General features: G+C 46.1%; 1 protein-coding gene across 4 annotated transcripts in view; it reads left to right on the forward strand.

The window, feature by feature from the left end:
- bmpr1ba (bone morphogenetic protein receptor, type IBa) overlaps positions 1-12,376 on the forward strand; it is a 167,825-nt gene that overhangs the window by 9,029 nt on the left and 146,420 nt on the right. For 3 of the 4 annotated variants that reach the window (XM_065011392.1, XM_065011394.1, XM_065011395.1), the window contains exon 2: positions 9,298-9,363. The exons of the other annotated variant lie outside the window; for it this stretch is intronic. The gene's annotated coding sequence lies outside the window, so the exon portion shown is untranslated. The remainder of the gene's footprint in view (positions 1-9,297; positions 9,364-12,376) is intronic. 4 annotated transcript variants of the gene reach the window in all.

Consider the following 12,376-nt stretch of genomic DNA (forward strand, 5'->3'; position numbering starts at 1 on the left):
GATGTCTGAAGCTTGATATTCCCGACAACAAAGACGGGTTTTAAAGCCAATAATTATCTGGATCTACACATGGTAATATTCTAGATCTAATTTCCACAGGCGGCTAATCAAAGATAACCCGATTTAGCATACATTATCCGGGATATGGAGAAGCTGAGGGGAAAAAAGAGACTGACTGTCACATCGTGTGTGATCCACAGATGGCTTTCATTTTGTCGCACTTAGTTTTTTTCTTTGGCACTGTAACGAGGATGAGTTGGACTCTTGACACCTCTTGATTTTTTTCCCCCCTCTAGCGCTTTATCTCTGTACACACACTGGGTAGAACTCCTCAGGGGAGACAACATAGAATTCCAAGTTGATGGAGAATTAAACTGAAGTAAAACAATCAACACACTGCCTTTGTGTCTATAATACACTGCTCAAAAAATAAAGGGAACACTTAAACAACACAATGTAACTCCAAGTCAATCACACTTCTGTGAAATCAAACTGACCACTTAGGAAGCAACACTGATTGACAATACGCCAGGACAGCGGAGTCAATCACCACCTTCCGGAGACACCTGAAACCCCACCTCTTTAAGGAATACCTAGGATAGGATAAAGTAATCCTTCTCCCCCCCCCCCCCTTAAAAGACCTAGATGCACTATTGTAAAGTGGCTGTTCCACTGGATGTCATAAGGTGAAAGCACCAATTTGTAAGTCGCTCTGGATAAGAGCGTCTGCTAAATGACTTAAATGTAAATGTAAATGTAATACATTTCACATGCTGTTGTGCAAATGGAATAGACAAGATGTGGAAATTATAGGCCATTAGCAAGACACCCCCAATAAAGGAGTGGTTCTGCAGGTGGGGACCACAGACCACTTCTCAGTTCCTATGCTTCCTGGCTGATGTTTTGGTCACTTTTGAATGCTGGCGGTGCTTTCACTCTAGTGGTAGCATGAGACGGAGTCTACAACCCACACAAGTGGCTCAGGTAGTGCAGCTCATCCAGGATGGAACATCAATGTGAGCTGTGGCAAGAAGGTTTGCTGTGTCTGTCAGCGTAGTGTCCAGAGCATGGAGGCGCTACCAGGAGACAGGCCAGTACATCAGGAGACGTGGAGGAGGCCGTAGGAGGGCAACAACCCAGCAGCAGGACCGCTACCTCCGCCTTTGTGCAAGGAGTAGCACTGCCAGAGCCCTGCAAAATGACCTCCAGCAGGCCACAAATGTGCATGTGTCTGTTCAAACGGTCAGAAACAGACTCCATGAGGGTGGTATGAGGGCCCGAAGTCCACAGGTGGGAGTTGTGCCTATAGCCCAACACCGTATAGGACGTTTTGGCATTTGCTAGAGAACACCAAGATTGGCAAATTCGCCACTGGCGCCCTGTGCTCTTCACAGATGAAAGCAGGTTCACACTGAGCACATGTGACACTCTGGAGACGCCGTGGAGAACGTTCTGCTGCCTGCAACATCCTCCAGCATGACCGGTTTGGCGGTGGGTCAGTCATGGTGTGGGGTGGCATTTCTTTGGGGGGCCGCACAGCCCTCCATGTGCTCGCCAGAGGTAGCCTGACTGCCATTAGGTACCGAGATGAGTTCCTCAGACCCCCTGTGAGACCATATGCTGGTGCGGTTGGTCCTGGGTTCCTCCTAATGCAAGACAATGCTAGACCTCATGTGGCTGGAGTGTGACAGCAGTTCCTGCAAAGAGGAAGGCATTGATGCTATGGACTGGCCCGCCCGTTCCCCAGACCTGAATCCAATTGAGCACATCTGGGACATCATGTCTCGCTCCATCCACCAACGCCACGTTGCACCACAGACTGTCCAGGAGTTGGCGCATGCTTTAGTCCAGGTCTGGGAGGAGATCCCTCAGGAGACCATCAGTCACCTCATCAGGAGCATGCCCAGGCGTTGTAGGAAGGTCATACAGGCACGTGGAGGCCACACACACACTACTGAGCCTCATTTTGACTTGTTTTAAGGACATTACATCAAAGTTGGATCAGCCTGTAGTGTGGTTTTCCACTTTAATTTTGAGTGTGACTCCAAATCCAGACCTCTATGGGTTGATACATTTGATTTCCATTGATAATTTTTGTGTGATTTTGTTGTCAGCACATTCAACTATGTAAAGAAAAAAGTATTTAATAAGAATATTTCATTCATTCAGATCTAGGATGTGTTATTTTAGTGTTACCTTTATTTGTTTGAGCAGTGTATATAATGTACAGTACCAGTCAAAAGTTTGGACACCTACTCATTCAAGGGTTTTTCTTTCTACTATTTTCTACATTGTAAAATAATAGAAGACATTTAACGTTCTGAAATCATGTAGTAACCAAAAAAGTGTGTGTATATAATATATACAGTTGAAGTCGGAAGTTTACATACCTTAGCCAAATGCATTTAAATAAAGTTTTTCACAATTCCTGACATTTAATCCTAGTAAAAATTCCCCGTCTTTGGTCAGTTAGGATCACACTTTTATTTTAAGAATGTGAAATGTCAGAATAATAGTAGAGTGATTTATTTCAGCTTTTATTTCTTTCATCACATTCCCAGTGGGTCAGGAGTTTACCTGCACTCAATTAGTATTTGGTAGCATTGCCTTTAAGTTGTTTAACTTGGGTCAAACGTTTTGGGTAGCCTTCCACAAGCTTCCCTCAGTAAGTTGGGTGAATTTTGGCCCATTCCTCCTGACAGAGCTGGTGTAACTGAGTCAGGTTTGCAGGCCTCCTTGCTCGCACATGCTTTTTCAGTTCTGCCCACACATTTTCTATGGGATTGAGGTCAGGGCTTTGTGATGGCCACTCCAATACCTTGACTTTGTTGTCCTTAAGCCATTTTGCCACAACTTTGGAAGTTTGCTTGGGGTCATTGTCCGTATGAGACCAAGCTGTAACTTCCTGACTGATGTCTTGATGCTGCTTCAATATATCCACATAATTTACCTTCCTCATGAAGCCATCTATTTTGTGAAGGGCCACCAGTCCCTCCTGCAGCAAAGCACCCCCACAATATGATGCTGCCACCCCCGTCCTTCACGGCTGGGTTGGTGCTTGCAAGCCTCCCCCTTTTTCCTCCAAACATGACAATGGTCATTATGGCCAAACAGTTCTATTTTTGTTTCATCAGACCAGAGGGCATTTCTCCAAAATGACGATCTTTGTTCCCATGTGCAGTTGCACACCATAGTCTGGCTTTCTTTATGGTGGTTTTGGAGCAGTGGCTTCTTCCTTGCTGAGCGGCCTTTCAGGTTGTGTCGATATAGGACTCGCTTTACTGTGGATATAGATACTTTTGTACCTGTTTCATCCAGCATCTTCACAAAGTCCTTTGCTGCTGTTCTGGGATTGATTTGCACTTTTCGCACGACAGTACATTCATCTCTAGGAGACGGAACTCGTCTCCTTCCTGAGCGGTATGACGGCTGCGTGGTCCCATGGTGTTTATACTTGCATACTATTGTTTGTACAGATGAACATGGTACCTTCAGGCATTTGGAAATTGCTCCCAAGGATGAACCAGACTTGTGGAGGTCTACAATTTTTTTTCCTGAGGTCTTGGCTGATTTCTTTTGATTTTCCCATGATGTCAAGCAAAGAGGCACTGAGTTTGAAGGTACGTCTTGAAATACATCCACAGGTACACCTCCATTTGACTCAAATTATGTCAATTAGCCTATCAGAAGCTTCTAAAGCCATGACATCATTTTCTGGAATTTTCCAAGCTGTTTAAAGGCACAGTCAACTTATTGTATGTAAACTTCTGACCCACTGGAATTGTGATACAGTGAATTATAAGTGGAATAATCTGTCTGTAAACAATTGTTGGAAAAATTACTTGTGTCATGCACAAAACAGATGTCCTAACCAACTTTCCAAAACTATAGTTTGTTAACAAGATATTGTGGTTGAAAAATGAGTTTTAATGACTCCAACCTAAGTGTATGTAAACTTCCCGACTACAACTGCATACATACATGAGATTCTTCAAAGTAGCCACCCTTTGCCTTCATGACAGCTTTGCACACTCTTGGCATTCTCTCAACCAACTTCATGAGGGAGTCACCTGGAATGCATTTCAATTAACAGGTGTGCCTTGTTAAAAGTTCATTTGTGGAATTTCTTTCCTTAATGCGTTTGAACCAGTCAGTTGTTGTGACAAGGTTGTGGTATACAGAAGATAGACCTATTTGTTAAAAGACCAAGCCTATTATGGCAAGACAGCTCAAATAATCAATGAGAAACAACAGTCCATTACTTTAAGACATGAGGGTCAGTCAATACAAGAACTTTGAAAGTGTCTTCAAATGCCGTCACAACAACCATCAAGTGCTATGATGAAACTGGCTCTCATGAGGAACTCCACAGGAAAGGAAGACCCAGAGTTACCTCTGCTGCAGAGCATACGTTCATTAGAGTTAACTGGCTCTCATGAGGACCGCCACAGGAAAGGAAGACCCAGAGTTACCTCTGCTGCAGAGCATACGTTCAGATATTTGGGGATATTTGGTTCCAACCGCTGTGTCTTTGTGAGATTTCAAGCAAAGAGGCACTGTGTTTGATCTCTGCATGTGTGGTTCTCACCGTGATGCACGGAGGAGGTCTGATGGTGCTTTGTTGTTGACACTGACAGTGATTTATTTAGAATTCAAGGCACACTTAACCAGCATGGCAACCACAGTAGTCTGCAGTGATACCATTCCATCTGGTTTGACTTAGTGGGATTGTCATTTGGTTTTCAACAGGACAATGACCCAATACACCTCCAGGCTGTGTAAGGTCTATTTGAACGAAAAGGAGAGTGATGGAGTGCTGTATCAGAGCCTTGCCTCCACAATCATCTGACCTCAGCCCAATTGAGATGGTTTGGGATGAGTCATACCGCAGAGTGACGGAAAAGCAGCCAACAAGTGCTCAGTATATGTGGGAACTCAAGACTGAGTGTGCAAAGCTGTCATTAAGGCAAAGGGTGGCTACTCTGAAGAATATAAAATATATTTCGATTTTTTTTGGGGGGGGGGGTTACTACATGATTCCATATGTGTTATTTCGTAGTCTTGATGTCTTCACTATTATTCTACAATGTAGAAAATAGTAAAAATAAAGAAAAATCCTTCAATAAGTCGGTGTGTCCAAATGTTTGACTGGTGCTGTATATGTATGAAAGGTTACAAAGGAGACTGGCAGCCTGAAGTTTGATCTTGACTTCTTTTCTGCTCCTTGTTTCTTGGGTTATCACAAATCTGCCGAAGATGGTCAAGAGGCTAGTGAAGGAGTAGATGTGCTCACATCATTTTTTTGAACATGAATGGAAATGCTGTTGAGGGATTTACAGTATGAGCAGAAAGCTATCGATTCTCGTGTTATAGTCAACGTACGCTTACGTGGAAAAATCTTTTGATGTTCGATTGGAATGGTTTTGGATAATATTTGACAATGTCCTTTACTGTACTGTGAGCCCATGTGAGACCTAGCTATATGAGTATGACATTAGGTCACCACTGGTAAGCCTTGTCTGAGCCAGTTCCAGCACTGGAGTTTCAGGTCTAGCACTGTAACAGTTTAGTCTTCTCTCTGCTCCTGTGAAAAACGTTTTTTCTCTGAGGAATTCTATTTTTATTCAAATATCCCTTCTTTTGCTCCTCAACTGCACATGAATCTTAACTATTTTAGCTCTGTGTTAGCAAATAGAGGATGATATTATCTACACCTGATAGCTCCGGTTAGATAGTTATCTAGCAGGAAATTGGGCAATTTGGGCCCAGCTGCTGGAGGTGAGTGATGAGGTGGGACTGACCGAGTGAGGTGGGCCTACAGCGGGTTGAGCCCAGGGGGAGAAGGGAATGCAGGGAGCTCCTGCCAGTTCCTCTAGTCTGGTCCCACACACCGATTTAACTGATTCTGTGTGTCTCACCGGTTCAGATGGGACTAACACCAGGGATGACTTTTAACCTACTTACCACACATGATTCAGTCCTGGGCGAAGTGGGCGCCAATCTGTAACTTTTCAGAGTTCCCTCTCTTGTTCACACTAGTTCCAGGTTTCCATCTATTCTCTCTCTGCTCTCACATATGAATATCCTCTTCTCACTGTCACACACTGTGATCGGCTATGTAAAGGTCCTCTAGCACGGTCAGCCCACAGGACTAGCTCCTCTCAGTCAGTCTGCCCACAGGACTAGCTCCTCTCGGTCAGTCTGCCCACAGGACTAGCTCCTCTCGGTCAGTCTGCCCACAGGACTAGCTCCTCTCGGTCAGTCTGCCCACAGGACTAGCTCCTCTCGGTCAGTCTGCCCACAGGACTGCCCACAGGCTAGCCTCTCGGTCAGTCTGCCCCAGGACAGCTCCTCTCGGTCAGTCTGCCCACAGGACTAGCTCCTCTCGGTCAGTCTGCCCACAGGACTAGCTCCTCTCGGTCGGTCTGCCCACAGGACTAGCTCCTCTCGGTCGGTCTGCCCACAGGACTAGCTCCTCTCGGTCGGTCTGCCCACCATCACTAGGTGTCCCCCCCCAAATGACACCCTATTTCCTACATAGTGCACTACTTTTGACCACATGCCTATGGGCAAATAGGGTGCCATTTGGGACACGGCCTAGATCATCTACAGTATGTGGTTAGGACAGGCCCTTGATGCCTCACCAAGGTAATCGCTAAAAGATGAATCACTGAAAGATAATCACTGAGGCCAAAATTCCTTTAGGAAGAGGAGCAATAAGCCGGTCATCTTGTTCCACTTTAGAATAATTTCACCCTTTTCGTACCTCACTGACACTCGACTCTTTAGTCTTGGGTACCATTTCTTCCTTGATAATGTCACAACTATTAATCTCCCACAATTTGCCCAAATGTGCTTCAGTCTCAGCGGTTAAGGAGGGAGAGAGAAAAGAGGGAGAGAGAGGATAAATTATTTCAAGCTGTTGCCCTGGTGAGTGATTTGCCCGGAAGGGCTTTAGCATACTGAGAGATGGAAAGCATTGGCTTCCTGTTATTAGAGGAATACATGGGGAATGAGAGAGAGAGAAAGAGATAGAGGGAGAGCTTGAGAGAGGAAGGAGAGGGAGAGAGAGGGGCAAACGTCTTAAGCAGATGGTATTGATGATGAATGAATACTTCTCCCTGACATGGAGGAATGCCATTTGCAGCCCAGACAGGGAAGGACAGAGTTGAAAGAGGTAAGGCTACAATGTGACAGTTCAAAGTTTGCGGTGTTCATGAAAAGTTCCCAACACCTTTTCATAGAAGGTTCATGTTGAGACTAGGCTCCTCCTCTTAGGCAGGCAGCTCTCCCTTTGGCCCCCATTCAGTCCCAGGGGCAGAGCTCTGCTACTACAGTCCTGCAGGCAGGAGAGGAGTGCTGCAGGAGAGGAATGACAAATGGGCTCCCCCGTCTTCGCTCATGAGTTGTGCAGATGTGTGTGAAAGAGAGAGGAACTGTGTGTGTAAGAGCTTGACGTGTGACCGCCTGTGTGTGTAGGGTTTTCAAGCTACGCAGGCAACACCACCTGTTGTTAATAATCAAACTGCTCTTTTCTCTCTCTCCCTTTCTCCCTACGCACTTCTCTACCTCTCTTCTCTCTCTCCTCTCTCGCCCTCTCTCCCTCTTCTCTCTCGCCCTCTCTCCCTCCTCTCTCGCTCCCTCTCTCCCTACGCACTTCTCTCCGCTCTCTTCTCTCTCCCCGCTCTCTCCTCTCTCTCTCTCCCTCCCTCCCTCCTCCCTCTTCTCTCCGCACTCTTCTCTCTCCGCACTCTTCTCTCTCCGCACTCTTCTCTCTCCGCACTCTTCTCTCTCCGCACTCTTCTCCCACCCTTCACTCTCTCCCTCCTCTCTCTCCCTCCGCGCTCTCTCTCTCTCTTCCTCCGCTCTCCTCTTCTTTCTCCGCTCTTTCGCCTCTCTCGCTCCGCTCTCTCTCGCTCCGCTCTCTCTCCCTCTGCGCTCTCTCTCCGCTCTCTTCTTGCTCTCTCGCCGTTCTCTCCTCTCCTTTCTCCGCTTTTCTCTCTGCTCTCTTTTCTCTCTGATCTCTCCTCTCACTTATCTCCTCTCAAGTCTCTTTGCTCTCCACTCTCTCTTCTCTCTCTCTCTGCTCTCCTCTCTTCTCTCTCTCCAATCTCTCTCTCTCTGCTCTCCTCTCTTCTCTCTCTCCAATCTCTCTCTCTCTCTCTGCTCTCCTCTCTTCTCTCTCTCCACTCTCCACTCTCTTCTCTCTCCCCTCTCTCTCTCTCTCTCGCTCACTCTCTTCTCTCTCTCGCTGCTCTCTGCTCTCTCTCACTGCTGTCTGCTCTCTTCTCCGCTCTATTCTCTCTCCTCTCTCTTCTCGCTCCGCTTTCTTCTCTTGCTTTCTTCTCTCTTCTCGCTCGCTTTCTCTCTCTCGCTCGCTTTCTCTCTCTCGCTTTCTCTCTCGCTTTCTCTCGCTCGGTCTCTCTTCTCGCTCTCGCTCTTCTTGCTCGCTCTCGCTCTTCTTGCACACTCTCGGTCGCTCTCGCTCTCTTCTTTCTCCGCTCTCTTCTCTCTCCTCTTGCTCCGCTCTTGTCTTGCTCTCTTCTCTCTTCTCCTCGCTCTCTTCTCTCTTCTCCGCTCTCTTCTCTCTTCTCCTCGCTCTCTTCTCTCTTCTCCGCTCTCTTCTCTCTTCTCCTCGCTCTCTTCTCCGCTCTCTCGCTCCGCTCTCTTCTTGCACTCTCTCGCCGCTCTCTCCTTTCTCCGCTCTCCCTCCGCTCTCTACTCTCTCCTCTCTTCTCCCCGCTCTCTTCTCTCACCGCTCTCTTCTCTCCGCTTTCTTCTCGCTCTTGCTTTCTTCTCTTGCTCTCGCTTTCTTCTCGCTCTCTTTCTCTCTCTCTCTTTCGCTCCCTCTCTCTCTTCTCTCCTTGCTCCCTCTCTCTCTTCTCTCCTTGCTCCCTCTCTTTTTCTCTCCTTGCTCCCTTTCTCTCTCTCTTCTTGCTCCCTTTCTCTCTCTCTTCTTGCTCCCTTTCTCTCTCTCTTCTTGCTCCCTTTCTCTCTCTCTTCTCGCTCCCTTTCTCTCTCTCTTCTCGCTCCCTTTCTCTCGCTCGCTTTCTCTCTCTTCTTGCTCGCTCGCTTTCTCGCTCTTCTCGCTTGCTCTCTTCTCGCTCGTGCTCTCTTCTTTCTCCTCTCGCTCCGCTCTCTTCTCGCTCCACTCTCTTCTCTCTCTCTCTCTCTCTCTCCTCATTCTCTTCGCTCTCCCCGCTCTCACTCTCCCCCGCTCCCTCTCTCCCCGCTCTTCTCTCCTCTTCCTTCCTCCTTTCTTTCACTTACTGACTCGACTGCCATCTCTCTCCCCAGGGCTCCCCATGCGCTTTACTTCTGACAGATGGGATGAAAGATGAATCAACATTCCTATTTTGAACAGTAAGTCTGATTGATCAGCAATACAGTATATTCAGGATCCTTTTCACATAGCAACTGAACTCTCCCTAATTGAGAGAACCTCAAAGTTCTAATGAGCCAATATGATAACTAATGATTTACTGTCGTTGATTCAAAGAAACTCGATCAATGAAATATTGTTGTTATTTCCTGTGAAGACAGGAGTGCATGGTAGTTGGTCCATGACAATTATGTCATTGTGAGAAATGGAATATTACTGTATCCGGTTTCTCTATTTGTTCCCTTACCTGTCCACTGAATTTATTGTTATCCCGCTTACTTATCGAATTTCCCAGTGTATCTGGGGGTCTGTGATTTTGTTTATCGTGTTCCAGTCCTGTAATTGTTTGCTTATTGAGTCTTCAATAGAATGATTCAATAGAATGATTCAATAGAACAGAATAGAATGAAATATCTCTCCACACTGTACAGTAATTGGCATCACACACACACACACACACACACAATCTTGTTCTCCCTCCTCTTCTCTGTTTGTTGTCTGGTGGGGTGTTGTCTCCTTTCCCCAGACCAGGTCTGGTTCATGTTGAGAGCTTCGTACCCTCAGTCTGACAGCTGACTTCCCAGCAGGTCACTCCCTGACTGGCCTCCCAGCACATTGATGCTGATGTGGAATAAACCAGATTAGAGCTAATGCAATCAGCAGCACGGCTGCAGAGACAGACACGCACTGGGTGTTTGTGTGGGAGGACGAGAAGAGGCAGCGAGACCAGATCATTTGCAGAGGAGTCGGCTGTTGTTATTTTGCTAGAACGAGATATGGTGTTCTGCAGATGTCTCTCACATGGCCCTTGTTGGATCCCATCTCAATCCTGACAGACAGACAGACAATCGGCTAGTGAACTTTGCATTGCAGTGGTGCCTTGACCTGTAACAGGAAGTGCCATCACCTATAGTATCAGAAGGTCCAATCAGGGCATTGGGAGGGATCTGCAGTGGTTCCTTGACCTGTAACAGGAAGTGCCATCACCTATAGTATCAGAAGGTCCAATCAGGGCATTGGGAGGGATCTGCAGTGGTGCCTTGACCTGTAACAGGAAGTTCCATCACATATAGTATCAGAAGGTCCAATCAGGGCATTGGGAGGGATCTGCAGTGGTGCCTTGACCTGTAACAGGAAGTTCCATCACCTATAGTAGCAGAAGGTCCAATCAGGGCATTGGGAGGGATCTGCAGTGGTGCCTTGACCTGTAACAGGAAGTTCCATCACCTATAGTATCAGAAGGTCCAATCAGGGCATTGGGAGGGATCTGCAGTGCCTTGGAGAAATTCACTCAAAAGTGGACATTCTCAACGGCCAAAACCATAGAGACATTGTTTGCTGTGGTTGTTATTAGTGGTTTCTCATATTTAAGAGAGTCTTATGGCTTGAGGGTAGTAGCTGTTTGGAAGCCTCTTGGACCTAAACTTGGTGCTCCGGTACCGCTTGCGTGTGGTAGAGAGAACAGTTTATGACTAGAGTGGCTGGAGTATTTGACCATTTTTCGGGCCTTCCTCTGACACCGCCTGGTATAGAGGTCCTGGATGGCAGGAAGCTTGGCCCCAGTGATGTACTGTGCCGTTCGCACCACCCTCTGTAGTGCCTTGCAGTCGGAGGCTGAGCAGTTGCCATTCCAGGCAGTGATGCTGTAGAACCATTTCAGGATCTACTGAGGGGGAATGGGTTTTGTCGTGCCTGCTTCACTACTGTCATGGTGTGCTTGGACCATGTTAGTTTGTTGGTGATGTGGACACCAAGGAACTTGAAGCTCTCAACCTGCGCCACATCAGCCCCATCGATGAGAATGGGGGTGTGCTCCGTCCTCTTTGTCCTGGAGTCCACAATCATCTTGTTAGAGCTGATTTGGACATATTTGTATAAAGGACAGAACATACAGAACTCCATGTATATTTGTGTAAATATTAATGTATATGATGAAATATTAGGTACGTACCTTTTTTATAATTTATATTTACCTGATTGAGATATATTCATTTGTTGTTAGTGTAATTTAGTTTTTGGCCCCCCCTCTTGCCCATGTGGTAAGTGTGTTAGGATAAAGGCAGGAAGTTGGGCCTTCGGGGGGGAGGAGTCCTTGCTAGACGCGGGAGCGGTATAGTTTTTTAACCATACAGGCAGACATACAGACAGGTCATATTATGTATTTTCCTTTTCAAGTAATTTATGCTTTAACCTCTAGCGTCAAGCAATCCCGTATCCGGGAGCGTAATCATAGCCTCAAGCTATAACGCAACGTTTCCTATTCATGAAAATCGCAAATGAAATGAAATAAATATATTGAAACACAAGCTTAGCCTTTTGTTAACAACACTGTCATCTCAGATTTTCAAAATATGCCTTACAGCCAACGCCAGACAAGCATTTGTGTAAAGTTTAGCATGGCATAATGCTATGCTAGGCTGTGCTGGCAGCAGGCAACATTTTCACAAAAATAAGAAAAGCAACCAAAATTAAATCATTTACCTTTGAAGAACTTCAGATGCTTTCACTCAGGAGACTCCCAGTTAGATAGCAAATGTTCCTTTTTTCCAAAAATAATATTTTTGGAGCGAAAATCCTGCTTGGCTGAGAAATCGACCGAAAATACTTCAACTATAACTTTTTTCAAAATTTGCTCCATAATGTCGACAGAAACACGGCAAACGTTGTTTAGGATCCATCCTCAAGGTGTTTTTAACACATGTATTCGATAATATATCCGTGGAGGCAGATGGTTTCTCATAAGAAACTACCTCAGTATTTTACGCAACGTTTTCTCCGGGAGACACCATGTGACCACATGCTATATACAGTGCCTTGCGAAAGTATTCGGCCCCCTTGAACTTTGCGACCTTTAGCCACATTTCAGGCTTCAAACATAAAGATATAAAACTGTATTTTTTTGTGAAGAATCAACAACAAGTGGGACACAATCATGATGTGGAACGACATTTATTGGATATTTCAAACTTTTTTAACAAATCAAACTGAAAAATT

This window comes from Oncorhynchus nerka, linkage group LG27 (assembly GCF_034236695.1).
Source record: "Oncorhynchus nerka isolate Pitt River linkage group LG27, Oner_Uvic_2.0, whole genome shotgun sequence".
NCBI classification, from domain to species: Eukaryota; Metazoa; Chordata; class Actinopteri; order Salmoniformes; family Salmonidae; genus Oncorhynchus; species Oncorhynchus nerka.